This window comes from Pseudophryne corroboree, assembly GCF_028390025.1.
Source record: "Pseudophryne corroboree isolate aPseCor3 chromosome 3 unlocalized genomic scaffold, aPseCor3.hap2 SUPER_3_unloc_19, whole genome shotgun sequence".
In the NCBI taxonomy this organism is placed as follows: Eukaryota; Metazoa; Chordata; class Amphibia; order Anura; family Myobatrachidae; genus Pseudophryne; species Pseudophryne corroboree.
The window spans coordinates 372,509-399,289 of NW_026967507.1; the positions used below are offsets into that span (position 1 = coordinate 372,509).

Sequence of the window (26,781 nt, forward strand, 5' to 3'; positions counted from 1 at the left end):
CAGAGAGTGTGGGGAGGAGATTGGTCAGATCTCTGGGCTGGTAACAGACAGTGACATGATGTGAGGGGGAAAGCAGGAGTATAATAGGGGCTGATGGCTCCTGATGTATGAGATATACCAGATAGTGTGGGGAGGAGACTGGTCAGATATCTGGGCTGGTAACACAGTGACATGATGTGAGGAGGAGAGCAGGAGTATAATAGGGGGTGATGGCTGATGTATGAGATACACCGGAGAGTGTGGGGAGGAGACTGGTCAGATCTCTGGGCTGGTAACACACAGTGACATGATGTGAGGAGGAGAGCAGGAGTGTAATAGGGGCTGATGGCTCCTGATGTATGAGATACACCAGAGAGTGTGGGGAGGAGACTGGTCAGTTCTCTGGGCTGGTAACACAGTGACATGATGTGAGGGGGGAGCAGGTGTATAATAGGGGCTGATGGCTCCTGATGTATGAGATACACCAGACAGTGTAGGGAGGAGACTGGTCAGATCTCTGGGCTGGTAACACACAGTGACATGATGTGAGGAGGAGAGCAGGAGTATAATAGGGGCTGATGGCTCCTGATGTATGAGATACACCAGAGAGTGTGGGGAGGAGACTGGTCAGATCTCTGGGCAGGTAACACACAGTGACATGATGTGAGGAGGAGAGCAGGAGTATAATTGGGGCTGATGGCTCCTGATGTATAAGATACACCAGAGAGTGTGGGGAGGAGACTGGTCAGATCTCTGGGCTGGTAACACACAGTGACATGATGTGAGGAGGAGAGCAGGAGTGTAATAGGGGCTGATGGCTCCTGATGTATGAGATACACCAGAGTGTGGGGAGAAGACTGGTCAGATCTCTGGGCTGGTAACACACAGTGACATGATGTGAGGAGGAGAGCAGGAGTGTAATAGGGGCTGATCGCTCCTGATGTATGAGATACACCAGAGAGTGTGGGGAGGAGACTGGTCAGTTCTCTGGGCTGGTAACACACAGTGACATGATGTGAGGGGGGAGCAGGTGTATAATAGGGGCTGATGGCTCCTGATGTATGAGATACACCAGACAGTGTAGGGAGGAGACTGGTCAGATCTCTGGGCAGGTAACACACAGTGACATGATGTGAGGAGGAGAGCAGGAGTATAATATGGGCTGATGGCTCCTGATGTATGAGATACACCAGAGAGTGTGGGGAGGAGACTGGTCAGATCTCTGGGCAGGTAACACACAGTGACATGATGTGAGGAGGAGAGCAGGAGTATAATAGGGGCTGATGGCTCCTGATGTATAAGATACACCAGAGAGTGTGGGGAGGAGACTGGTCAGATCTCTGGGCTGGTAACACACAGTGACATGATGTGAGGAGGAGAGCAGGAATGTAGTAGTGGCTGATGGCTCCTGATGTATGAGATACACCAGAGAGTGTGGGGAGGAGACTTGTCAGTTCTCTGGGCTGGTAACACAGTGACATGATGTGAGGGGGGAGCAGGTGTATAATAGGGGCTGATGGCTCCTGATGTATGAGATACACCAGACAGTGTAGGGAGGAGACTGGTCAGATCTCTGGGCAGGTAACACACAGTGACATGATGTGAGGAGGAGAGCAGGAGTATAATATGGGCTGATGTCTCCTGATGTATGAGATACACCAGAGTGTGGGGAGAAAACTGGTCATACCTCTGGGCTGGTAATACACAGTGACATGATGTGAGGGGAGAGCAGGAGTATAATAGGGGCTGATGGCTCCTGATGTATGAGATACACCAGAGAGTGTGGGGAGGAGATTGGTCAGATCTCTGGGCTGGTAACAGACAGTGACATGATGTGAGGGGGAGAGCAGGAGTATAATACGGGCTGATGGCTCCTGATGTATGAGATAGACCAGAGAGTGTGGGGAGGAGACTGGTCAGATCTCTGGGCTGGTAACACACAGTGACATGATGTGAGGGGGGAGCAGGAATATAATAGGGGATGATGGCTCCTGATGTATGAGATACACCAGAGAGTGTGGGGAGGAGACTGGTCAGATTTCTGGGCTGGTAACACACAGTGACATGATGTGAGGGGAGAGCAGGAGTATAATAGGGGCTGATGGCTCCTGATGTATGAGATATACCAGAAAGATTGGGGAGGAGACTGGTCAGATATCTGGGCTGGTAACACAGTGACATGATGTGAGGAGGAGAGCAGGAGTATAATAGAGGCTGATGGCTCCTGATGTATGAGATACACCAGAGTGTGGGGAGAAGACTGGTCAGATCTCTTGGCTTGCAATACACAGTGACATGATGTGAGGGGAGAGCAGGAGTATAATAGGGGCTGATGGCTCCTGATGTATGAGATACACCAGAGAGTGTGGGGAGGAGACTGGTCAGATCTCTGGGCTGGTAACACACAGTGACATGATGTGAGGGGAGAGCAGGAGTATAATATGGGCTGATGGCTCCTGATGTATGAGATACACCAGAGAGTGTGGGGAGGAGATTGGTCAGATCTCTGGGCTGGTAACAGACAGTGACATGATGTGAGGGGGGAGCAGGAATATAATAGGGGATGATGGCTCCTGATGTATGAGATACACCAGAGAGTGTGGGGAGGAGACTGGTCAGATTTCTGGGCTGGTAACACACAGTGACATGATGTGAGGGGAGAGCAGGAGTATAATAGGGGCTGATGGCTCCTGATGTATGAGATATACCAGAAAGATTGGGGAGGAGACTGGTCAGATATCTGGGCTGGTAACACAGTGACATGATGTGAGGAGGAGAGCAGGAGTATAATAGAGGCTGATGGCTCCTGATGTATGAGATACACCAGAGTGTGGGGAGAAGACTGGTCAGATCTCTTGGCTTGCAATACACAGTGACATGATGTGAGGGGAGAGCAGGAGTATAATAGGGGCTGATGGCTCCTGATGTATGAGATACACCAGAGAGTGTGGGGAGGAGACTGGTCAGATCTCTGGGCTGGTAACACACAGTGACATGATGTGAGGGGAGAGCAGGAGTATAATATGGGCTGATGGCTCCTGATGTATGAGATACACCAGAGAGTGTGGGGAGGAGACTGGTCAGATCTCTGGGCTGGTAACACACAGTGACATGATGTGAGGGGGAGAGCAGGAGTATAAAAGGGGCTGATGGCTCCTGATGTATGAGATACACCAGAGAGTGTGGGGAGGAGACTGGTCAGATCTCTGGGCTGGTAACACACAGTGACATGATGTGAGGGGGAGAGCAGGAGTATAATAGGGGCTGATGGCTCCTGATGTATGAGATATACCAGATAGTGTGGGGAGGAGACTGGTCAGATATCTGGGCTGGTAACACAGTGACATGATGTGAGGAGGAGAGCAGGAGTATAATAGAGGCTGATGGCTCCTGATGTATGAGATACACCAGAGTGTGGGGAGAAGACTGGTCAGATCTCTGGGCTGGCAATACACAGTGACATGATGTGAGGGGAGAGCAGGAGTATAATAGGGGCTGATGGCTCCTGAAGTATGAGATACACCAGAGAGTGTGGGGAGGAGATTGGTCAGATCTCTGTGCTGGTAACAGACAGTGACATGATGTGAGGGGGAAAGCAGGAGTATAATAGGGGCTGATGGCTCCTGATGTATGAGATATACCAGATAGTGTGGGGAGGAGACTGGTCAGATATCTGGGCTGGTAACACAGTGACATGATGTGAGGAGGAGAGCAGGAGTATAATAGAGGCTGATGGCTCCTGATGTATGAGATACACCAGAGTGTGGGGAGAAGACTGGTCAGATCTCTGGGCTGGCAATACACAGTGACATGATGTGAGGGGAGAGCAGGAGTATAATAGGGGCTGATGGCTCCTGAAGTATGAGATACACCAGAGAGTGTGGGGAGGAGATTGGTCAGATCTCTGGGCTGGTAACAGACAGTGACATGATGTGAGGGGGAGAGCAGGAGTATAATAGGGGCTGATGGCTCCTGATGTATGAGGTAGACCAGAGAGTGTGGGGAGAAGACTGGTCAGATTTCTGGGCTGGTAACACACAGTGACATGATGTGAGGAAGAGAGCAGGAGTATAAATAAGAATTTACTTACCGATAATTCTATTTCTCGTAGTCCGTAGTGGATGCTGGGAACTCCGTAAGGACCATGGGGAATAGCGGCTCCGCAGGAGACTGGGCACAAAAGTAAAGCTTTAGGACTGCCTGGTGTGCACTGGCTCCTCCCCCTATGACCCTCCTCCAAGCCTCAGTTAGGATACTGTGCCCGGACGAGCGTACACAATAAGGAAGGATTTTGAATCCCGGGTAAGACTCATACCAGCCACACCAATCACACCGTATAACTTGTGATCTGAAGCCAGTTAACAGTATGATAACAGAGGAGCCTCTAGAAAAGATGGCTCACTACAACAATAACCCGATTTAGTTAACAATAACTATGTACAATTATTGCAGACAATCCGCACTTGGGATGGGCGCCCAGCATCCACTACGGACTACGAGAAATAGAATTATCGGTAAGTAAATTCTTATTTTCTCTGACGTCCTAGTGGATGCTGGGAACTCCGTAAGGACCATGGGGATTATACCAAAGCTCCCAAAACGGGCGGGAGAGTGCGGATGACTCTGCAGCACCGAATGAGAGAACTCCAGGTCCTCCTCAGCCAGGGTATCAAATTTGTAGAATTTAGCAAACGTGTTTGCCCCATACCAAGTAGCTGCTCGACAAAGTTGCAAAGCCGAGACCCCTTGGGCAGCCGCCTAAGATGAGCCCCCCTTCCTTGTGGAGTGGGCATTTACAGATTTTTGGCTGTGGCAGGCCTGCCACAGAATGTGCAAGCTGAATTGTACTACAAATCCAACGAGCAATAGTCTGCTTAGAAGCAGGAGCACCCAGTTTGTTGGGTGCATACAGGATAAACAGCGAGTCAGCTTTTCTGACTCCAGCCGTCCTGTAAACATATATTTTCAGGGCCCTGACAACGTCTAGCAACTTGGAGTCCTCCAAGTCCCTAGTAGCCGCAGGCACCACAATAGGTTGGTTCAGGTGAAACGCTGAAAACACCTTAGGGAGAAACCGAGGACGAGTCCTCAATTCCGCCCTGTCCGAATGGAAAATCAGATAAGGGCTTTTACAGAATAAAGCCGCCAATTCTGACACGCACCTGGCCCAGGCCAGGGCCAACATCTTTAAGTGGTTCAAACCAATGTGACTTTTGGAACCCAAAAACTACATTGAGATCCCAAGGTGCCACCGGAGGCACAAAAGGAGGCTGTATATGCAGTACCCCTTTTACAAACGTCTGAACTTCAGGGACTGAAGCTAGTTCTTTCTGGAAGAAAATTGACAGGGCCGAAATTTTAACCTTAATGGACCCCAATTTCAGGCCCATAGACACTCCTGTTTGCAGGAAATGTAGGAATCGACCCAGTTGAAATTCCTCCGTCGGGCCTTACTGGCCTCGCACCACGCAACATATTTTCGCCAAATGCAGTGATAATGTTTTTCGGTTACATCCTTCCTGGCTTTGATCAGGATAGGGATGACTTCATCCGGAATGCCTTTTTCAGGATCCGGCGTTCAACCGCCATGCCGTCAAACGCAGCCGCGGTAAGTCTTGGAACAGACAGGGTCCTTGCTGGAGCAGGTCCCTTCTTAGAGGTAGAGGCCACGGATCCTCCGTGAGCATCTCTTGAAGTTCCGGGTACCAAGTCCTTCTTGGCCAATCCGGAGCCACGAATATAGTGCTTACTCCTCTCCATTTTATAATTCTCAGTACCTTGGGTATGAGAGGCAGAGGAGGGAACACATACACTGGCTGGTACACCCACTGTGTTACCAGGGCGTCTACCGCTATTGCCTGAGGGTCCCTTGACCTGGCGCAATACCTGTCGAGTTTTTTGTTGAGGCGGGACGCCATCATGTCCACCTTTGGTTTTTCCCAACGGTTTATAATCATGTGGAAGACTTCTGGGTGAAGTCCCCACTCTCCCGGGTGGAGGTCGTGTCTGCTGAGGAAGTCTGCTTCCCAGTTGTCCACTCCCGGAATGAATACTGCTGACAGTGCTATCACATGATTTTCCGCCCAGCGAAGAATCCTTGCAGCTTCTGCCATTGACTGCTTCTTGTGCCACCCTGTCTGTTTACGTGGGTGACTGCTGTGATGTTGTCCGACTGGATCAACACCGGCTGACCTTGAAGCAGAGGTCTTGCTAAGCTTAGAGCATTGTAAATGGCCCTTAGCTCCAGGATATTTATGTGAAGTGATGTCTCCAGGCTTGACCATAAGCCCTGGAAATTTCTTCCCTGTGTGACTGCTCCCCAGCCTTGCAGGCTGGCATCCGTGGTCACCAGGACCCAGTCCTGAATGCCGAATCTGCGGCCCTCTAGAAGATGAGCACTCTGCAACCACCACAGGAGGGACACCCATGTCCTTGGTGACCGGATTATCCGCTGATGCATCTGAAGATGCGACCCGGACCATTTGTCCAGCAGGTCCCACTGGAAATTCTTGCGTGGAATCTGCCGAATGGGATTGCTTCGTAGGAAGCCACCATTTTTCCCAGAACCCTTGTGCATTGATGCACTGAGACTTGGCTCGGTTTTAGGAGGTTCCTGACTAGCTCGGATAACTCCCTGGCTTTCTCCTCCGGGAGAAACACCTTTTTCTGGACCGTGTCCAGAATCATCCCTAGGAACAGAAGACGAGTCGTCGGAACCAGCTGCGATTTTGGAATATTGAGAATCCAACCGTGCTGTCGCAACACTACCTGAGATAGTGCTACACCGACCTCCAACTGTTCCCTGGATCTTACCCTTATCAGGGGATCGTCCAAGTAAGGGATAACTAAAACTCCCTTCCTTCGAAGGAGTATCATAATTTCGGCCATTACCTTGGTAAAGACCCGGGGTGCCGTGGACCATCCAACGGCAGCGTCTGAAACTGATAGTGACAGTTCTGTACCACAAACCTGAGGTACCCTTGGTGAGAAGGGTAAATTGGGACATGAAGGTAAGCATCCTTGATGTCCAGAGACACCATGTAGTCCCCTTCTCTTGAATTTGAACCTCTGTATGTAAGTGTTCAAAGATTTTTAGATTTAAAATCGGTCTCACCGAGCCGTCTGGCTTCGGTACCACAACAGTGTGGAATAATACCCCTTTCCCTGTTGCAGGAGGGGTACCTTGATTATCACCTGCTGGGAATACAGCTTGTGAATGGCTTCCAAAACTGCCTCCCTGTCTGCTTGTAAAGCCCCAGCGTCATGCTGAGGGCTTGGCAGAGGCGGGAGAGGGCTTCTGTTCCTGGGAACTGGCTGATTTCTGCAGCCTTTTTCCTCTCCGTCTGTCACGGGGCAGAAATGAGGAACCTTTTGCCCACTTGCCCTTATGGGAACGAAAGGACTGCGCCTGATAATACGGCGTCTTCTTATGTTGAGAGGCGACCTGGGGTAAAAACGTGGATTTCCCAGCTGTTGCCGTGGCCACCAGGTCTTAAAGACCGACCCAAATAACTCCTCCCCTTTATAAGGCAATACTTCCATATGCCATTTGGAATCCGCATCACCTGACCACTGTCGTGTCCATAACCCTCTTCTGGCAGAAATGGACAGCGCACTTACTCTTGATGCCAGTCGGCAAATAACCCGCTGTGCATCACACATATATAGAAATGCATCTTTTAAATGCTCTATAGGCAATAATATACTGTCCCTATCTAGGGTATCAATATTTTCAGTCAGGGAATCCGACCACGCCAACCCAGCACTGCACATCCAGGCTGAGGCGATTGCTGGTCGCAGTATAACACCAGTATGTGTGTAAATACATTTTAGGATACCCTCCTGCTTTCTATCAGCAGGATCCTTAAGGGCGGCCATCTCAGGAGAGGGTAGAGCCCTTGTTTTGACAAGCATGTGAGTGCTTTATCCACCCTAGGGGATGTTTCCCAACGCACCCTAATCTCTGGCGGGAAAGGGTATAATGCCAATAACTTTTTAGAAATTATCAGTTTTTTTATCGGAGGAAACCCACGCTTCATCACACACCTCATTTAATTCCTCAGATTCAGGAAAACTACAGGTAGTTTTTCCTCACCGAACATAATACCCCTTTTTAGTGGTACTTGTATTATCAGAAATGTGTAAAACATTTTTCATTGCCTCAATCATGTAACGTGTGGCCCTACTGGAAGTCATATTTGTCTCTTCACCGTCGACACTGGAGTCAGTATCCGTGTCGGCGTCTGTATCTGCCATCTGAGGTAACGGGCGCTTTAGAGCCCCTGGCGGCCTATGAGACGTCTGGACAGGCACAAGCTGAGTAGCCGGCTGTCTCATGTCAATCACTGTCTTTTGTACAGAGCTGACACTGTTAATTCCTTCCAACAGTTCATCCACTCAGGTGTCGACCCCCTAGGGGGTGACATCCCTATTACAGGCAATATGCTCCGCCTCCACATCATTTTCCTCCTCATACATGTCGACACAAACGTACCGACACACAGCACACACACAGGGAATGCTCTGATAGAGGACAGGACCCCACTAGCCCTTTGGGGAGACAGAGGGAGAGTTTGCCAGCACACACCAGAGCGCTATATATATATATATACAGGGATAACCTTATATAAGTGTTTTTCCCCTTATAGCTGCTGTATTGTTAATACTGCGCCTAATTAGTGCCCCCCCCCCCCCTCTTTTTTAACCCTTTTTGTAGTGTAGTGACTGCAGGGGAGAGCCAAGGAGCTTCCCTCCAACGGAACTGTGAGGGAAAATGGCGCCAGTGTGCTGAGGAGATAGGCTCCGCCCCCTTCTCGGCGGCCTTTTCTCCCGTGTTTCAGTGTAATCTGGCAGGGGTTAAAATTCATCCATATAGCCCTGGGGGCTATATGTGATGTATTTTCGCCAGCCAAGGTGTTTTTATTGCTGTTCAGGGCGCCCCCCCCTAGCGCCCTGCACCCTCAGTGACCGAAGTGTGAAGTGTGCTGAGGAGCAATGGCGCACAGCTGCAGTGCTGTGCGCTACCTTGGTGAAGACAGGATGTCTTCTACCGCCGATTTTCTGGACCTCTTCTTGCTTCTGGCTCTGTAAGGGGGCCGGCGGCGCGGCTCTGGGACCGGACTCCATGGCTGGGCCTGTGTTCGATCCCTCTGGAGCTAATGGTGTCCAGTAGCCTAAGAAAACCAATCCACTCTGCACGCAGGTGAGTTCGCTTCTTCTCCCCTTAGTCCCTCGATGCAGTGAGCCTGTTGCCAGCAGGTCTCACTGAAAATAAAAAACCTAAAACTAAACTTTTCACTAAGAAGCTCAGGAGAGCCCCTAGTGTGTACCCTTCTCGTTCGGGCACAAAAATCTAACTGAGGCTTGGAGGAGGGTCATAGGGGGAGGAGCCAGTGCACACCAGGCAGTCCTAAAGCTTTACTTTTGTGCCCAGTCTCCCGCGGAGCCGCTATTCCCCATGGTCCTTACGGAGTTCCCAGCATCCACTAGGACGTCAGAGAAATAGGGGCTGATGGCTCCTGATGTATGACATACACCAGAGAGTGTAGGGAGGAGACTGGCAGATCTCTGGGCTGGTAACACACAGTGACATGATGTAAGGAGGAGAGCAGGAGTATAATAGGGGCTGATGGCTCCTGATGTATGAGATACACCAGAGAGTGTGGGGAGGAGACTGGTCAGATCTCTGGGCTGGTAACACACAGTGACATGATGTGAGGGGGAGAGCAGGAGTATAATAGGGGCTGATGGCTCCTGATGTATGAGATACACCAGAGAGTGTGGGGAGGAGACTGGTCAGATCTCTGGGCTGGTAACACACAGTGACATGATGTGAGGGGGAGAGCAGGAGTATAATAGGGGCTGATGGCTCCTGATGTATGAGATGCACCAGAGAGTGTGGGGAGGAGACTGGTCAGATCTCTGGGCTGGTAACACACAGTGACATGATGTGAGGGGGAGAGCAGGAGTATAATAGGGGCTGATGGCTCCTGATGTATGAGATACACCAGAGAGTGTGGGAGGAGACTGGTCAGATCTCTGGGCTGGTAACACACAGTGACATGATGTGAGGGGGAGAGCAGGATTATAATAGGGGCTGATGGCTCCTGATGTATGCTATACACCAGAGAGTGTGGGGAGGAGACTGGTCAGATCTCTGGGCTGGTAACACACAGTGACATGATGTGAGGGGAGAGCAGGAGTATAATAGGGGATGATGGCTCCTGATGTATGAGATACACCAGAGAGTGTGGGGAGGAGACTGGTCAGATCTCTGGTGTCACGATCCGGGTATCTGGACGCCATTACTTACCCTTCAGATGCCTCCTAAGGCTGGCTCAGCGTTCCAGGACCGGATCCCGCTGTTCCTGAGTTTCCACATGCAGAATGTCAGAGTGGTGATTTCATCAGCCGCGGCCTCCGCTGTGCCCGCGTGGTTAAATGTGCGCTTGTCAGTCTGGCGTCTCCTGTCTCCTGTGGCCGGCGTCGCCATTACTGTTTCAATTCTCACATGGATTACAAACCAAACTTCCCTCCAAGTGTCTGCATGGGCGCAGCCATCTTGGATTTTGTCATCTGATCATTTCCACCAATCTGCTGTCTGTATTGTTGATTTGCATAATTGCCTAGCCAACCCCTTCCTTGCTGCAGGTATAAGTAAGCTGTGCCTGAGCAAGGAAGGCGTCAGTGCTTTGGTTGTCTAACCTAGTTCCAGTTTGTCTCTCTCCTGTGGTTGTCTTCCAGGTTCCAGCTCCTGTCTCCAGACTTCTGCTATAGAGACCCGCACCAGCATTCCATCTGCGGTGTAGCCTGACTCTCCGATCCATTCTGGACTCACCTGTTTCCAGCTACAACAATCACCTGCTTCCAGCCCAGCTTCCAGCAGTGTACAGCTTCTCTTAAAGGGCCGGTGTCCTTTTCTGCAGTTTACCACTCTCCACCGGTATTATTATTTCACCGCTCTCAAACAATCACCTGCTTCCAGCCCAGCTTCCAGCAGTGTACAGCTTCTCTTAAAGGGCCGGTGTCCTTTTCTGCAGTTTACCACTCTCCACCGGTATTATTATTTCACCGCTCTCAAACAATCACCTGCTTCCAGCCCAGCTTCCAGCAGTGTACAGCTTCTCTTAAAGGGCCGGTGTCCTTTTCTGCAGTTTACCACTCTCAACCGGTATTATTATTTCACCGCTCTCAAACTCCAAACTTCATTATTATTTCATCGCTCTCAAGTTCGTTTATTATTTAGCTGGTTCCAGCCAGTATCCACTCCGTACCAACAACAGTCTGGTTCCAGCCAGTATCCACAGCAGCCGTTTTACCTTCAGCAGCCCAGCCTTTCCTGGAACATCAGCTGGTACGATCCTGGGTTCTCTCCATTGCTACAGTCAGGCCTGGTAAGGACTTTCCAACTAGAAGATTATAAGAACTGTCTCACACTACCAGTGCCTGTGGCCCTTGCCACCCTGTAGTACCCAGGAATTGTATTTATCCTCTGTTGACTTTTATGTTTCCTTTTACTGCTGCTGTGTTACGGAGTTTGTCATAATAAACATCATTGACTTTTATCCTGGTTGTCGTGGTCACGCCTTCGGGCAGTTATTCTACATGTTACTTACATGTCTAGGGGTCTGATACAACCTCCCAGGTTCCGTTACATCTCAGCCCCTACAACTGAGGCTGCCTCCCGTCAGCTCAGGCCCTCAGTTGTGACATCTGGGCTGGTAACACACAGTGACATGATGTGAGGGGAGAGCAGGAGTATAATAGGGGATGATGGCTCCTGATGTATGAGATACACCAGAGAGTGTGGGGAGGAGACTGGTCAGATTTCTGGGCTGGTAACACACAGTGACATGATGTGAGGGGGAGAGCAGGAGTATAATAGGGGATGATGGCTCCTGATGTATGAGATACACCAGAGAGTGTGGGGAGGAGACTGGTCAGATCTCTGGGCTGGTAACACACAGTGACATGATGTGAGGGGGAGAGCAGGAGTACAATAGTGGCTAATAGTTCCTGATGTATGAGATACACCACAAAGTGTGGGGAGGAGACTTGTCAGATCACTGGGCTGGTAACACACAGTGACATGATGTGAGGGGGAGAGCAGGAGTATAATAGGGGTTGATGGCTCCTGATGTATGAGATACACCAGAGAGTGTGGGGAGGAGACTGGTCAGATCTCTGGGCTGGTAACACACAGTGACATGATGTGAGGGGCAGAGCAGGAGTATAATAGGGGCTGATGGCTCCTGATGTATGAGATACACCAGAGAGTGTGGGGAGGAGACTGGTCAGATCTCTGGGCTGGTAACACACAGTGACATGATGTGAGGGGAGAGCAGGAGTATAATAGGGGCTGATGGCTCTTGATGTATGAGATACACCAAAGAGTGTGGTGAGGAGACTGATCAGATCTCTGGGCTGGTAACACAGTGACATGATGTGAGGGGGAGACCAGGAGTATAATAGGGGCTGATGGCTCCTGATGTATGAAAATAAGAATTTACTTACCGATAATTCTATTTCTCATAGTCCGTAGTGGATGCTGGGAACTCCGTAAGGACCATGGGGAATAGCGGCTCCGCAGGAGACTGGGCACAAAAGTAAAAGCTTTATGACTAGCTGGTGTGCACTGGCTCCTCCCCCTATGACCCTCCTCCAAGCCTCATTTAGGACACTGTGCCCGGACGAGCGTACATAATAAGGAAGGATCTTGAATCCCGGGTAAGACTCATACCAGCCACACCAGTCACACCGTACAACTTGTGATCTGAACCCAGTTAACAGTATGATAAACGTAGGAGCCTCTGAAAAGATGGCTCACAACAATAAACAACCCGATTTTTGTAACAATAACTATATACAAGTATTGCAGACAATCCGCACTTGGGATGGGCGCCCAGCATCCACTACAGACTATGAGAAATAGAATTATCGGTAAGTAAATTCTTATTTTCTCTGACGTCCTAGTGGATGCTGGGAACTCCGTAAGGACCATGGGGATTATACCAAAGCTCCCAAACGGGCGGGAGAGTGCGGATGACTCTGCAGCACCGAATGAGAGAACTCCAGGTCCTCCTCAGCCAGGGTATCAAATTTGTAGAATTTAGCAAACGTATTTGCCCCTGACCAAGTAGCTGCTCGGCAAAGTTGTAGAGCCGAGACCCCTCGGGCAGCCGCCCAAGAAGAGCCCACCTTCCGTGTGGAATGAGCTTTTACAGATTTTGGCTGTGGCAGGCCTGCCACAGAATGTGCAAGCTGAATTGTACTACAAATCCAACGAGCAATAGTCTGCTTAGAAGCAGGAGCACCCAGCTTGTTGGGTGCATACAGTATAAACAGCGAGTCAGATTTACGGACTCCAGCCGTCCTGGAAACATATATTTTCAGGGCCCTGACTACGTCCAGCAGCTTGGAGTCCTCCAAGTCCCTAGTAGCCGCAGGTACCACAATAGGCTGGTTCATGTGAAACGCTGAAACCACCTTAGGGAGAAATTGAGGGCGAGTCCTCAGTTCTGCCCTGTCTGAATGAAAAATTAGGTAAGGGCTTTTATATGATAAAGCCGCCAATTCTGAGACACGCCTGGCTGAAGCCAGGGCTAACAGCATGACCACTTGCCATGTGAGATATTTTAATTCCACAGTGGTGAGTGGTTCAAACCAATGTGACTTTAGGAGACTCAAAACTACATTGAGATCCCAAGGTGCCACTGGAGGCACAAAAGGAGGCTGTATATGCAGTACCCCTTTGACAAAAGTCTGAACTTCAGGCACTGAAGCCAGTTCTTTTTGGAAGAAGATCGACAGGGTCGAAATTTGAACCTTAATGGACCCTAATTTCAGGCCCATAGATAGTCCTGTTTGCAGGAAATGCAGGAAACGACCCAGTTGAAATTCCTCTGTAGGGGCCTTCTTGGCCTCACACCACGCAACATATTTTCGCCAAATGCGGTGATAATGTTTCGCGGTTACATCCTTCCTGGCCTTGATCAGGGTAGGGATGACTTCATCTGGAATGCCTTTTTCCTTCAGGATCCGGCGTTCAACCGCCATGCCGTCAAACGCAGCCGCGGTAAGTCTTGAAACAGACAAGGTCCCTGCTGGAGCAGGTTCTTTCTTAGAGGTAGAGGCCACGGGTCCTCCGTGAGCATCTCTTGAAGTTCCGGGTACCAAATCCTTCTTGGCCAATCCGGAGCCACGAGTATAGTTCTTACTCCTCTCCTTCTTATGATTCTCAGTACTTTTGGTATGAGAGGCAGAGGAGGGAACACATACACTGACTGGTACACCCACGGTGTTACCAGAGCGTCCACCGCTATTGCCTGAGGGTCCCTTGACCTGGCGCAATATCTGTCTAGTTTCTTGTTGAGACGAGACGCCATCATGTCCACCTTTGGTTTTTCCCAACGGTTTACAATCACGTGGAAGACTTCTGGGTGAAGTCCCCACTCCCCCGGGTGGAGGTCATGTCTGCTGAGGAAGTCTGCTTCCCAGTTGTCCACTCCCGGAATGAACACTGCTGACAGTGCCGTCACATGATTTTCTGCCCAGCGAAGAATTCTTGCAGCTTCTGCCATTGCCCTCCTGCTTCTTGTGCCGCCCTGTCTGTTTACGTGGGCGACTGCCGTGATGTTGTCCGATTGGATCAATACCGACTGACCCTGAAGCAGAGGCCTTGCTTGACTTAGGGCATTGTAAATTGCCCTTAGTTCCAGGATATTTATGTGAAGAGACGTTTCCATGCTTGACCACAAGCCCTGGAAATTTCTTCCCTGTGTGACTGCTCCCCAGCCTCTCAGGCTGGCATCCGTGGTCACCAGAATCCAGTCCTGAATGCCGAATCTGCGGCCCTCTAGAAGATGAGCACTCTGCAACCACCACAGGAGAGACACCCTTGTCCTTGGAGATAGGGTTATCCGCTGATGCATCTAAAGATGCGATCCGGACCATTTGTCCAGCAGATCCCACTGAAAAGTTCTTGCATGGAATCGCTTCGTAAGAAGCCACCATCTTTCCCAGGACCCTTGTGCATTGATGCACTGACACTTGTCCTGGTTTTAGGAGGTTCCTGACTAGCTCGGATAACTCCCTGGCCTTCTCCTCCGGGAGAAACACCTTTTTCTGGACTGTGTCCAGAATCATCCCTAGGAACAGTAGACGTGTTGTTGGAATCAGCTGCGATTTTGGAATATTTAGAATCCACCCGTGCTGACGTAGCACTACCTGAGATAGTGCTACTTCGACCTCTAACTGTTCCCTGGACCTTGCCCTTATCAGGAGATCGTCCAAGTAAGGGATAATTAAGACGCCTTTTCTTCGAAGAAGAATCATCATTTCGGCCATTACCTTGGTAAAGACCCGTGGTGCCGTGGACAATCCAAACGGCAGCGTCTGAAACTGATAATGACAGTTTTGTACCACAAACCTGAGGTACAATTGGTGAGAAGGGTAGATCGGGACATGGAGATAAGCATCTTTGATGTCCAGAGACACCATATAGTCCCCTTCTTCCAGGTTCGCTATCACTGCTCTGAGTGACTCCATCTTGAATTTGAACCTTTTTATGTAAGTGTTCAAGGATTTCAGATTTAAAATCGGTCTCACCGAGCCGTCCGGCTTCGGTACCACAAACAGCGTGGAATAATACCCCTTTCCCTGTTGTAGGAGGGGTACCTTGATTATCACCTGCTGGGAATACAGCTTGTGAATAGCTTCCAATACTGCCTCCCTGTCGGAGGGAGACGTTGGTAGAGCAGACTTCAGGTACCGGCGAGGGGGAGACGTCTCGAATTCCAATTTGTACCCCTGTGATACTACCTGCAGGATCCAGGGGTCCACTTGCGAGTGAGCCCACTGCGCGTCGAAATTTTTGAGACGGGCCCCCACCGTGCCTGAGTCCGCTTGTAAAGCCCCAGCGTCATGCTGAAGACTTGGCAGAAGCGGGGGAGGACTTCTGATCCTGGGAAGAGGCTGCCTGCTGCAGTCTTTTTCCCCTTCCTCTGCCCCGGGGCAGAAATGAGTGGCCTTTTGCCCGCTTGCCCTTATGGGGACGAAAGGACTGAGTCTGAAAAGACGGTGTCTTTTTCTGCTGAGAGGTGACCTGGGGTAAAAAGGTGGATTTCCCAGCCGTCGCCGTGGCCACCAGGTCCGATAGACCGACCCCAAATAACTCCTCCCCTTTATACGGCAAAACTTCCATATGCCGTTTGGAATCCGCATCACCTGACCACTGTCGTGTCCATAAACTTCTTCTGGCAGAAATGGACAGCGCACTTACTCTTGATGCCAGGGTGCAAATATCCCTCTGTGCATCTCGCATATATAGTAATGCATCCTTTAAATGCTCTATAGTCAATAATATACTGTCCCTGTCAAGGGTATCAATATTTTCAGTCAGGGAATCCGACCAAGCCACTCCAGCGCTGCACATCCAGGCTGAGGCGATTGCCGGTCGTAGTATAACACCAGTATGTGTGTATATACCTTTTAGGATATTTTCCAGCTTTCTATCAGCTGGTTCCTTGAGGACGGCCGTATCAGGAGACGGTAACGCCACTTGTTTTGACAAGCGTGTGAGTGCTTTATCCACCCTAGGGGATGTTTCCCAACGCACCCTAACCTCTGGCGGGAAAGGGTATAATGCCAATAATTTATTAGAAATCAGCAGTTTTTTATCGGGGGAAACCCACGCTTTGTCACACACCTCATTTAATTCATCTGATTCAGGAAAAAATAAGAATTTACTTACCGATAATTCTATTTCTCGTAGTCCGTAGTGGATGCTGGGGACTCCGTCAGGACCATGGGGAATAGCGGCTCAGCAGGAGACAGGGCACAAAAGTAAAAGCTTTAGGATCAGGTGGTGTGCACTGGCTCCTCCCCCTATGACCCTCCTCCAAGCCTCAGTTAGGATACTGTGCCCGGACGAGCGTACACAATAAGGAAGGATTTTGAATCACGGGTAAGACTCATACCAGCCACACCAATCACACTGTACAACCTGTGATCTGAACCCAGTTAACAGCATGATAACAGCGGAGCCTCTGAAAAGATGACTCACAACAATAATAACCCGATTTTTGTAACAATAACTATGTACAAGTATTGCAGACAATCCGCACTTGGGATGGGCGCCCAGCATCCACTACGGACTACGAGAAATAGAATTATCGGTAAGTAAATTCTTATTTTCTCTGACGTCCTAAGTGGATGCTGGGGACTCCGTCAGGACCATGGGGATTATACCAAAGCTCCCAAACGGGCGGGAGAGTGCGGATGACTCTGCAGCACCGAATGAGAGAACTCCAGGTCCTCCTCAGCCAGGGTATCAAATTTGTAGAATTTTTCAAACGAGTTTGCCCCTGACCAAGTAGCAGCTCGGCAAAGTTGTAAAGCCGAGACCCCTCGGGCAGCCGCCCAAGATGAGCCCACCTTCCTTGTGGAATGGGCATTTACATATTTTGGCTGTGGCAGGCCTGCCACAGAATGTGCAAGCTGAATTGTACTACACATCCAACTAGCAATCGTCTGCTTAGAAGCAAGAGCACCCAGTTTGTTGGGTGCATACAGAATAACAGCAAGTCAGTTTTCCTGACTCCAGCCGTCCTGGAAACCTATATTTTCAGGGCCCTGACAACATCTAGCAACTTGGAGTCCTCCAAGTCCCTAGTAGCCGCAGGTACCACAATAAGCTGGTTCAGGTGAAACGCTGACACCACCTTAGGGAGAAACTGGGGACGAGTCCGCAGCTCTGCCCTGTCCGAATGGACAATCAGATATGGGCTTTTGTGAGACAAAGCCGCCAATTCTGACACTCGCCTGGCCGAGGCCAGGGCCAACAGCATGGTCACTTTCCATGTGAGATATTTCAAATCCACAGATTTGAACCAATGTGATTTGAGGAATCCCAGAACTACGTTGAGATCCCACAGTGCCACTGGAGGCACAAAAGGGGGTTGTATATGCAGGACTCCCTTGACAAACTTCTGGACTTCAGGAACTGAAGCCAATTCTTTCTGGAAGAAAATCGACAGGGCCGAAATTTGAACCTTAATGGACCCCAATTTGAGGCCCATAGACACTCCTGTTTGTAGGAAATGCAGGAATCGACCGAGTTGAAATTCCTCCGTGGGGGCCTTCTTGGCCTCACACCATGCAACATATTTTCGCCAAATGCGGTGATAATGTTGTACGGTCACCTCCTTCCTGGCTCTGACCAGGGTAGGGATGACCTCTTCCGGAATGCCTTTTTCCCTTAGGATCCGGCGTTCAACCGCCATGCCGTCAAACGCAGCCGCGGTAAGTCTTGGAACAGACATGATCCTTGCTGAAGCAAGTCCCTTCTTAGTATCTCTTGAAGTTCCGGGTACCTTCTTGGCCAATCCGGAGCCACGAGTATAGTTCTTACTCCTCTCCGTCTTATAATTCTCAGTACCTTGGGTATGAGAGGCAGAGGAGGGAACACATACACCGACTGGTACACCCACGGTGTTACCAGAGCGTCCCAGCTATTGCCTGAGGGTCTCTTGACCTGGCGCAATACCTGTCCAGTTTTTTGTTCAGACGGGACGCCATCATGTCCACCTTTGGTCTTTCCCAACGGTTCACAATCATGTGGAAGACTTCCAGATGAAGTCCCCACTCTCCTGGGTGGAGGTCGTTCCTGCTGAGGAAGTCTGCTTCCCAGTTGTCCACTCCCGGAATGAACACCGCTGACAGTGTTATCACATGATTTTTCGCCCAGCGAAGAATCCTTGCTGCCATTGCCCTCCTGCTTCTTGTGCCGCCCTGTCTGTTTACGTGGGCGACTGCCGTGATGTTGTCCGACTGGATCAGCACCGGTTGACTTTGAAGCAGAGGTCTTCCTAGGCTCAGAGCATTGTAAATTGCCCTTAGCTCCAGTATATTTATGTGGAGAGAAGTCTCCAGACTTGACCACACTCCTTGGAAATTTCTTCCCTGTGTGACTGCTCCCCAGCCTCTCAGGCTGGCATCCGTGGTCACCAGAACCCAGTCCTGAATGCCGAATGTGCTGCCCTCTAGTAGATGAGCACTCTGCAGCCACCACAGAAGAGACACCCTTGTCCTTGGAGACAGGATTATCCGCTGATGCATCTGAAGATGCGATCCGGACCATTCGTCCAGCAGATTCCACTGAAAAATTTGCGTGAAATCTGCCGAATGGAATAGCTTCGTAAGAAGCCACCATTTTTCCCAGGACTCTTGTGCATTAATGCACTGACACTTGGCCTGGTTTTAGGAGGTTTCTGACTAGCTCGGATAACTCCCTGGCTTTCTCCTCCGGGAGAAACACCTTTTTCTGGACTGTGTCCAGAATCATCCCTAGGAACAGCAGACGTGTCGTCGGAAACAGCTGCGATTTTGGAATATTTAGAATCCCCCCGTGCTGTCGTAGAACTACTTGAGATAGTGCTACTCCGACCTCCAACTGTTCTCCGGACCTTGCCCTTATCAGGAGATCGTCCAAGTAAGGGATAATTAAGACGCCCTTTCTTTGAAGAAGAATCATCATTTCGGCCATTACCTTGGTAAAGACCCGGAGTGCCGTGGACAATCCAAACGGCAGCGTCTGAAACTGATAGTGACAGTTCTGTACCCCGAACCTGAGGTACCCTTGGTGAGAAGGGCAAATTGGGACATGGAGGTAAGCATCCTTGATGTCCAGGGAACCATATAGTCCCCTTCTTCCTGGATCGCTATCACTGCTCTGAGTGACTCCATCTTGATTTGAACTTTTGTATGTAAGTGTTCAAAGATTTCAGATTTAGAATAGGTCTCACCGAGCCGTCTGGCTTCAGTACCACAATATAGTGTGGAATAATACCCCTTTCCTTGTTGTAGGAGGGGTACTTTGAGTATCACCTGCTGGGAATACAGCTTGTGAATGGTTTCCAATACTGCCTCCCTGTCGGAGGGAGACGTTGGTAAAGCAGACTTCAGGAACCTGCGAGGGGGAGACGTCTCGAATTTCCAATCTGTACCCCTGGGATTCTACTTGTAGGATCCAGGGGTCCACTTGCGAGTGAGCCCACTGCGCGCTGCAACTCTTGAGACGACCCCCTACCGCACCTGAGTCCGCTTGTACGGCCCCAGCGTCATGCTGAGGACTTGGCAGAAGCGGTGGAGGGCTTCTGTTCCTGGGAATGGGCTGCCTGCTGCAGTCTTCTTCCCTTTCCTCTATCCCTGGGCAGATATGACTGGCCTTTTGCCCGCTTGCCCTTATGGGGACGAAAGGACTGAGGCTGAAAAGACGGTGTCTTTTTCTGCTGAGATGTGACTTGGGGTAAAAAAGGTGGATTTTCCAGCTGTTGCCGTGGCCACCAGGTCCGATGGACCGACCCCAAATAACTCCTCCCCTTTATACGGCAATACTTCCATGTGCCGTTTGGAATCTGCATCACCTGACCACTGTCGTGTCCATAAACATCTTCAGGCAGATATGGACATCGCACTTAGTCTTGATGCCAGAGTGCAAATATCCCTCTGTGCATCTCGCATATATAGGAATGCATCCTTTAAATGCTCTATAGTCAATAAAATACTGTCCCTGTCAAGGGTATCAATATTTTCAGTCAGGGAATCCGACCAAGCCACCCCAGCGCTGCACATCCAGGCTGAGGCGATCGCTGGTCGCAGTATAACACCAGTATGTGTGTATATACTTTTTAGGATATTTTCCAGCCTCCTATCAGCTGGCTCCTTGAGGGCGGCCGTATCTGGAGACGGTAACGCCACTTGTTTTGATAAGCGTGTGAGCGCCTTATCCACCCTAGGGGGTGTTTCCCAACGCGCCCTAACTTCTGGCGGGAAAGGGTATAACGCCAATAATTTTCTATCGGGGGAAACCCACGCATCATCACACACTTCATTTAATTTATCTGATTCAGGAAAAACTACAGGTAGTTTTTTCACACCCCACATAATACCCTCTTTTGTGGTACTTGTAGTATCAGAAATATGTAACACCTCCTTCATTGCCCTTAACATGTAACGTGTGGCCCTAATGGAAAATACGTTTGTTTCTTCACCGTCGACACTGGAGTCAGTGTCCGTGTCTGTGTCGACCGACTGAGGTAAATGGGCGTTTTAAAGCCCCTGACGGTGTTTGAGACGCCTGGACAGGTACTAATTGGATTGCCGGCCGTCTCATGTCGTCAAACGACCTTGCAGCGTGTTGACATTATCACGTAATTCCCTAAATAAGCCATCCATTCCGGTGTCGACTCCCTAGAGAGTGACATCACCATTACAGGCAATTGCTCCGCCTCCTCACCAACATCGTCCTCATACATGTCGACACACACGTACCGACACACAGCACACACACAGGGAATGCTCTGATAGAGGACAGGACCCCACTAGCCCTTTGGGGAGACAGAGGGAGAGTTTGCCAGCACACACCAAAACGCTATAATTATACAGGGACAACCTTATATACCGGTAAGTGTTTTCCCTTATAGCATCTTAATATATAATAATATCGCCAAATAAGTGCCCCCCCTCTCTGTTTTAACCCTGTTTCTGTAGTGCAGTGCAGGGGAGAGCCTGGGAGCCTTCCTAGCAGCGGAGCTGTGTAGGAAAATGGCGCTGTGTGCTGAGGAGAATAGGCCCCGCCCCCTTTTCGGTGGGCTGCTTCTCCCGTTTTTCTGACAACCTGGCAGGGGTTAAATACATCCATATAGCCCCAGAGGCTATATGTGATGTATTTTTAGCCAGCATAGGTACTTTCATTGCTGCCCAGGGCGCCCCCCCCAGCGCCCTGCACCCTCAGTGACCGTTGGTGTGAAGTGTGCTGAGAGCAATGGCGCACAGCTGCAGTGCTATGCGCTACCTCATGAAGACTGAGAAGTCTTCAGCCGCCGATTTCTGGACCTCTTCTCTCTTCAGCATCTGCAAGGGGGCCGTTGGCGCGGCTCCGGGACCCATCCAAGCTGAGCCTGTGATCGTCCCTCTGGAGCTAATGTCCAGTAGCCAAGAAGCCCAATCCACTCTGCACGCAGGTGAGTTCGCTTCTTCTCCCCTTAGTCCCACGATGCAGTGAGCCTGTTGCCAGCAGGTCTCACTGAAAATAAAAAAAACTATTTAAACTTTTACTCTAAGCAGCTCAGGAGAGCCACCTAGCATGCACCCTTCTCGTTCGGGCACAAAAATCTAACTGAGGCTTGGAGGAGGGTCATAGGGGGAGGAGCCAGTGCACACCAGCTAGTCATAAAGCTTTTACTTTTGTGCCCAGTCTCCTGCGGAGCCGCTATTCCCCATGGTCCTTACGGAGTTCCCAGCATCCACTAGGACGTCAGAGAAATACACTAGAGAGTCTGGGGAGGAGACTGGTCATATTTCTGGGCTGGTAACACACAGTGACATGATGTGAGGAAGAGAGCAGGAGTATAATAGGGGCTGATGGCTCCTGATGTATGAGATACACCAGAGAGTGTGGGGAGGAGACTGGTCAGATCTCTGGGCTGGTAACACACAGTGACATGATGTGAGGGGGAGAACAGAAATATAATAGGGGCTGATGGCTCCTGATGTATGAGATACACCAGAGAGTGTGGGGAGACTGGTCAGATCTCTGGGCTGGTAACACACAGTGACATGATGTGAGGAGGAGAGCAGGAGTATAATAGGGGCTTATGGCTCCTGATGTATGAGATACACCAAAGAGTGTGGTGAGGACACTGGTCAGATATCTGGGCTGGTAACACACACTGACATGATGTGAGAGCAGGAGTATAATAGGGGCTGATGGCTCCTGATGTATGAGATACACCAGAGAGTGTGGGGATGAGACTGGTCAGAACTCTGGTCTGGCAACACACAGACACATGATGTGAGGGGGAGAGCAGGAGTATAATAGGGGCTGATGGCTCCTGATGTATGAGATACACCAGAGAGTGTGGGGAGGAGACTGGTCAGATCTCTGGGCTGGTAGCACACAGTGACATGATGTGAGGGGGAGAGCAGGAGTATAATAGGGGCTGATGGCTCCTGATGTATGAGATACACCAGAGAGTGTGGGGAGGAGACTGGTCAGATCTCTGGGCTGGTAACACACAGTGACATGATGTGAGGAGGAGAGCAGGAGTATAATAGGGGCTGATGGCTCCTGATGTATGAGATACACCAGAGAGTGTGGGGAGGAGACTGGTCAGATCTCTGGGCTGGTAACACACAGTGACATGATGTGAGGGGGAGAACAGAAATATAATAGGGGCTGATGGCTCCTGATGTATGAGATACACCAGAGAGTGTGGGGAGACTGGTCAGATCTCTGGGCTGGTAACACACAGTGACATGATGTGAGGAGGAGAGCAGGAGTATAATAGGGGCTTATGGCTCCTGATGTATGAGATACACCAGAGAGTGTGGGGAGGAGACTGGTCAGATCTCTGGGCTGGTAACACACAGACACATGATGTGAGGGGGAGAGCAGGAGTATAATAGGGGCTGATGGCTCCTGATGTATGAGATACACCAGAGAGTGTGGGGAGGAGACTGGTCAGAACTCTGGGCTGGTAACACACAGTGACATGATGTGAGGGGGAAGCAGGAGTATAATAGGGGCTGATGGCTCCTGATGTATGAGATACACCAGAGAGTGTGGGGAGAAGACTGGTCAGGTCTCTGGGCTGGTAACACACAGTGACATGATGTGAGGGGGAGAGCAGGAGTATAATAGGGGCTGATGGCTCCGGATGTATGAGATACACCAGAGAGTGTGGGGAGGAGACTGGTCAGATCCCTGGGCTGGTAACACACAGTGACATGATGTGAGAGGGAGAACAGAAATATAATAGGGGCTGATGGCTCCTGATGTATGAGATACACCAGAGAGTGTGGGGAGACTGGTCAGATATCTGGGCTGGTAACATACAGTGACATGATGTGAGGGAGCAGGAGTATAATAGGGGCTGATGGCTTCTGATGTATAAGATACACAAGAGAGTGTGGGGAGGAGACTGGACAGATCTCTGGGCTGGTAACACACAGTGACATGATATGAGGGGGAGAACAGAAATACAATAGGGGCTGATGGTCCCTGATGTATGAGATACACCAGAGAGTGTGGGGAGTAGACTTGTCAGATCTCTGGGCTGGTAACACACAGTGACATGATGTGAGGGAGAGAGCAGGAGTATAATAGGGGCTGATGGCTCCTGATGTATGAGATACACCAAAGAGTGTGGTGAGGACACTGGTCAGATATCTGGGCTGGTAACACACACTGACATGATGTGAGAGCAGGAGTATAATAGGGGCTGATGGCTCCTGATGTATGAGATACACCAGAGAGTGTGGGGAGGAGACTGGTCAGATCTCTGGGCTGGTAACACACAGTGACATGATGTGAGGGGGAGAGCAGGAGTATAATAGGGGCTGATGGCTCCTGATGTATGAGATACACCAGAGAGTGTGGTGAGGAGACTGGTCAGATCTCTGGGCTGGTAACACACAGTGACATGATGTGAGGGGAGACCAGGAGTATAATAGGGGCTGATGGCTCCTGATGTATGAGATACACTAGAGATTGTGGGGCGTAGACTGGTCAGATCTCTGTACTGGTAACACACAGTGACATGAAGTGAGGGGGAGAGCAGGAGTATAACAGGGGCTGATGGCTCCTGATGTATGAGATACACCAGAGAGTGTGGGGAGGAGACTGGTCAGAACTCTGGGCTGGTAACACACAGTGATGTATGAGATACACCAGAGAGTGTGGGGAGGAGACTGGTCAGATCTCTGGGCTGGTAACACACAGTGGCACGATGTGAGGGGGAGAGCACGAGTATAATAGGGGCTGATGGCTCCTGATGTATGAGATACACCAGAGAGTGTGGGGAGGAGACTGGTCAGATCCCTGGGCTGGTAACACACAGTGACATGGTGTGAGGGGAGAGCAGGATTATAATAGGGGCTGATGGATGAGGAGAGCAGGAGTATAATAGGGGCTGATGGTCCCTGATGTATGAGATACACCAGAGAGTGTGGGGAGGAGACTTGTCAGATCTCTGGGCTGGTAACACACAGTGACATGATGTGAGGGAGAGAGCAGGAGTATAATAGGGGCTGATGGCTCCTGATGTATGAGATACACCAAAGAGTGTGGTGAGGACACTGGTCAGATCTCTGGGCTGGTAACACACACTGACATGATGTGAGAGCAGGAGTATAATAGGGGCTGATGGCTCCTGATGTATGAGATACACCAGAGAGTGTGGGGAGGAGACTGGTCAGATCTCTGGGCTGGTAACACACAGTGACATGATGTGAGGGGGAGAGCAGGAGTATAATAGGGGCTGATGGCTCCTGATGTATGAGATACACCAGAGAGTGTGGGGAGGAGACTGGTCAGATCTCTGGGCTGGTAACACACAGTGACATGATGTGAGAGGAGAGCAGGAGTATAATAGGGGCTGATGTCTCCTGATGTATGAGATACACCAGAGAGTGTGGGGAGGAGACTGATCAGATCTCTGGGCTGGTAACACACAGTGACATGATGTGAGGGGGAGAGCAGGAGTATAATAGGGGATGATGGCTCCTGATGTATGAGAAACACCAGAGAGTGTGGTGAGGAGACTGGTCAGATCTCTGGGCTGGTAACACACAGTGACATGATGTGAGGGGAGACCAGGAGTATAATAGGGGCTGATGGCTCCTGATGTATGAGATACACCAGAGAGTGTGGGGAGGAGACTGGTCAGATCTCTGGGCTGGTAACACACAGTGACATGATGTGAGGGGGAGAGCAGGAGTATAATAGGGGCTGATGGCTCCTGATGTATGAGATACACCAGAGAGTGTGGGGAGGAGACTGGTCAGATCTCTGGGCTGGTAACACACAGTGACATGATGTGAGGGGGAGAGCAGGAGTATAATAGAGGCTGATGGCTCCTGACGTTTGAGATACACCACAAAGTGTTGGGAGGAGACTGGTCAGATCTCTGGGCTAGAAACATACAGTGACATGATGTGAGGGAGAGAGCAGGAGTATAATAGGGGCTGATGGCTCCTGATGTATGAGATACACCACAAAGTGTGAGGAGGAGACTGGTCAGATCTCTGGGCTGGTGACACACAGTGACATGATGTGAGGGGGAGAGCAGGAGTATAATAGGGGCTGATGGCTCCTGATGTATGAGATATACCAGAGAGTGTGAGGAGGAGACTGGTCAGTTCTCTGGGCTGGTAACACACAGTGACATGATGTGAGGGGGAGAGCAGGAGTATAATAGGGGCTGATGGCTCCTGATGTATGAGATACACCAGAGAGTGTGGGGAGGAGACTGGTCAGTTCTCTGGGCTGGTAACACACACAGTGACATGATGTGAAGGGGAGAGCAGGAGTATAATAGGGGCTGATGGCTCCTGATGTATGAGATACACCAGAGAGTGTGGGGAGGAGACTGGTCAGTTCTCTGGGCTGGTAACACACAGTCACATGATGTGAGGGGGAGAGCAGGAGTATAATAGAGGCTGATGGCTCAAGATGTTTGAGATTCACCACAAAGTGTTGGGAGGAGACTGGTCAGATCTCTGGGCTAGAAACATACAGTGACATGATGTGAGGGAGAGAGCAGGAGTATAATAGGGGCTGATGGCTCCTGATGTATGAGATACACCACAAAGTGTGAGGAGGAGACTGGTCAGATCTCTGGGCTGGTGACACACAGTGACATGATGTGAGGGGGAGAGCAGGAGTATAATAGGGGCTGATGGCTCCTGATGTATGAGATACACCAGAGAGTGTGGGGAGGAGACTGGTCAGATCTCTGGGCT

The 26,781-nt window shown here is 50.3% G+C and overlaps 2 protein-coding genes across 3 annotated transcripts in view; one reads left to right on the forward strand and one right to left on the reverse strand.

Moving 5' to 3' along the window:
• Positions 1 to 26,781, forward strand: part of LOC134983569 (zinc finger protein ZFP2-like) — a 378,911-nt gene that overhangs the window by 250,569 nt on the left and 101,561 nt on the right. The window lies entirely within an intron of this gene.
• LOC134983571 (oocyte zinc finger protein XlCOF6-like) overlaps positions 1 to 26,781 on the reverse strand; it is a 109,355-nt gene that overhangs the window by 44,349 nt on the left and 38,225 nt on the right. The window lies entirely within an intron of this gene.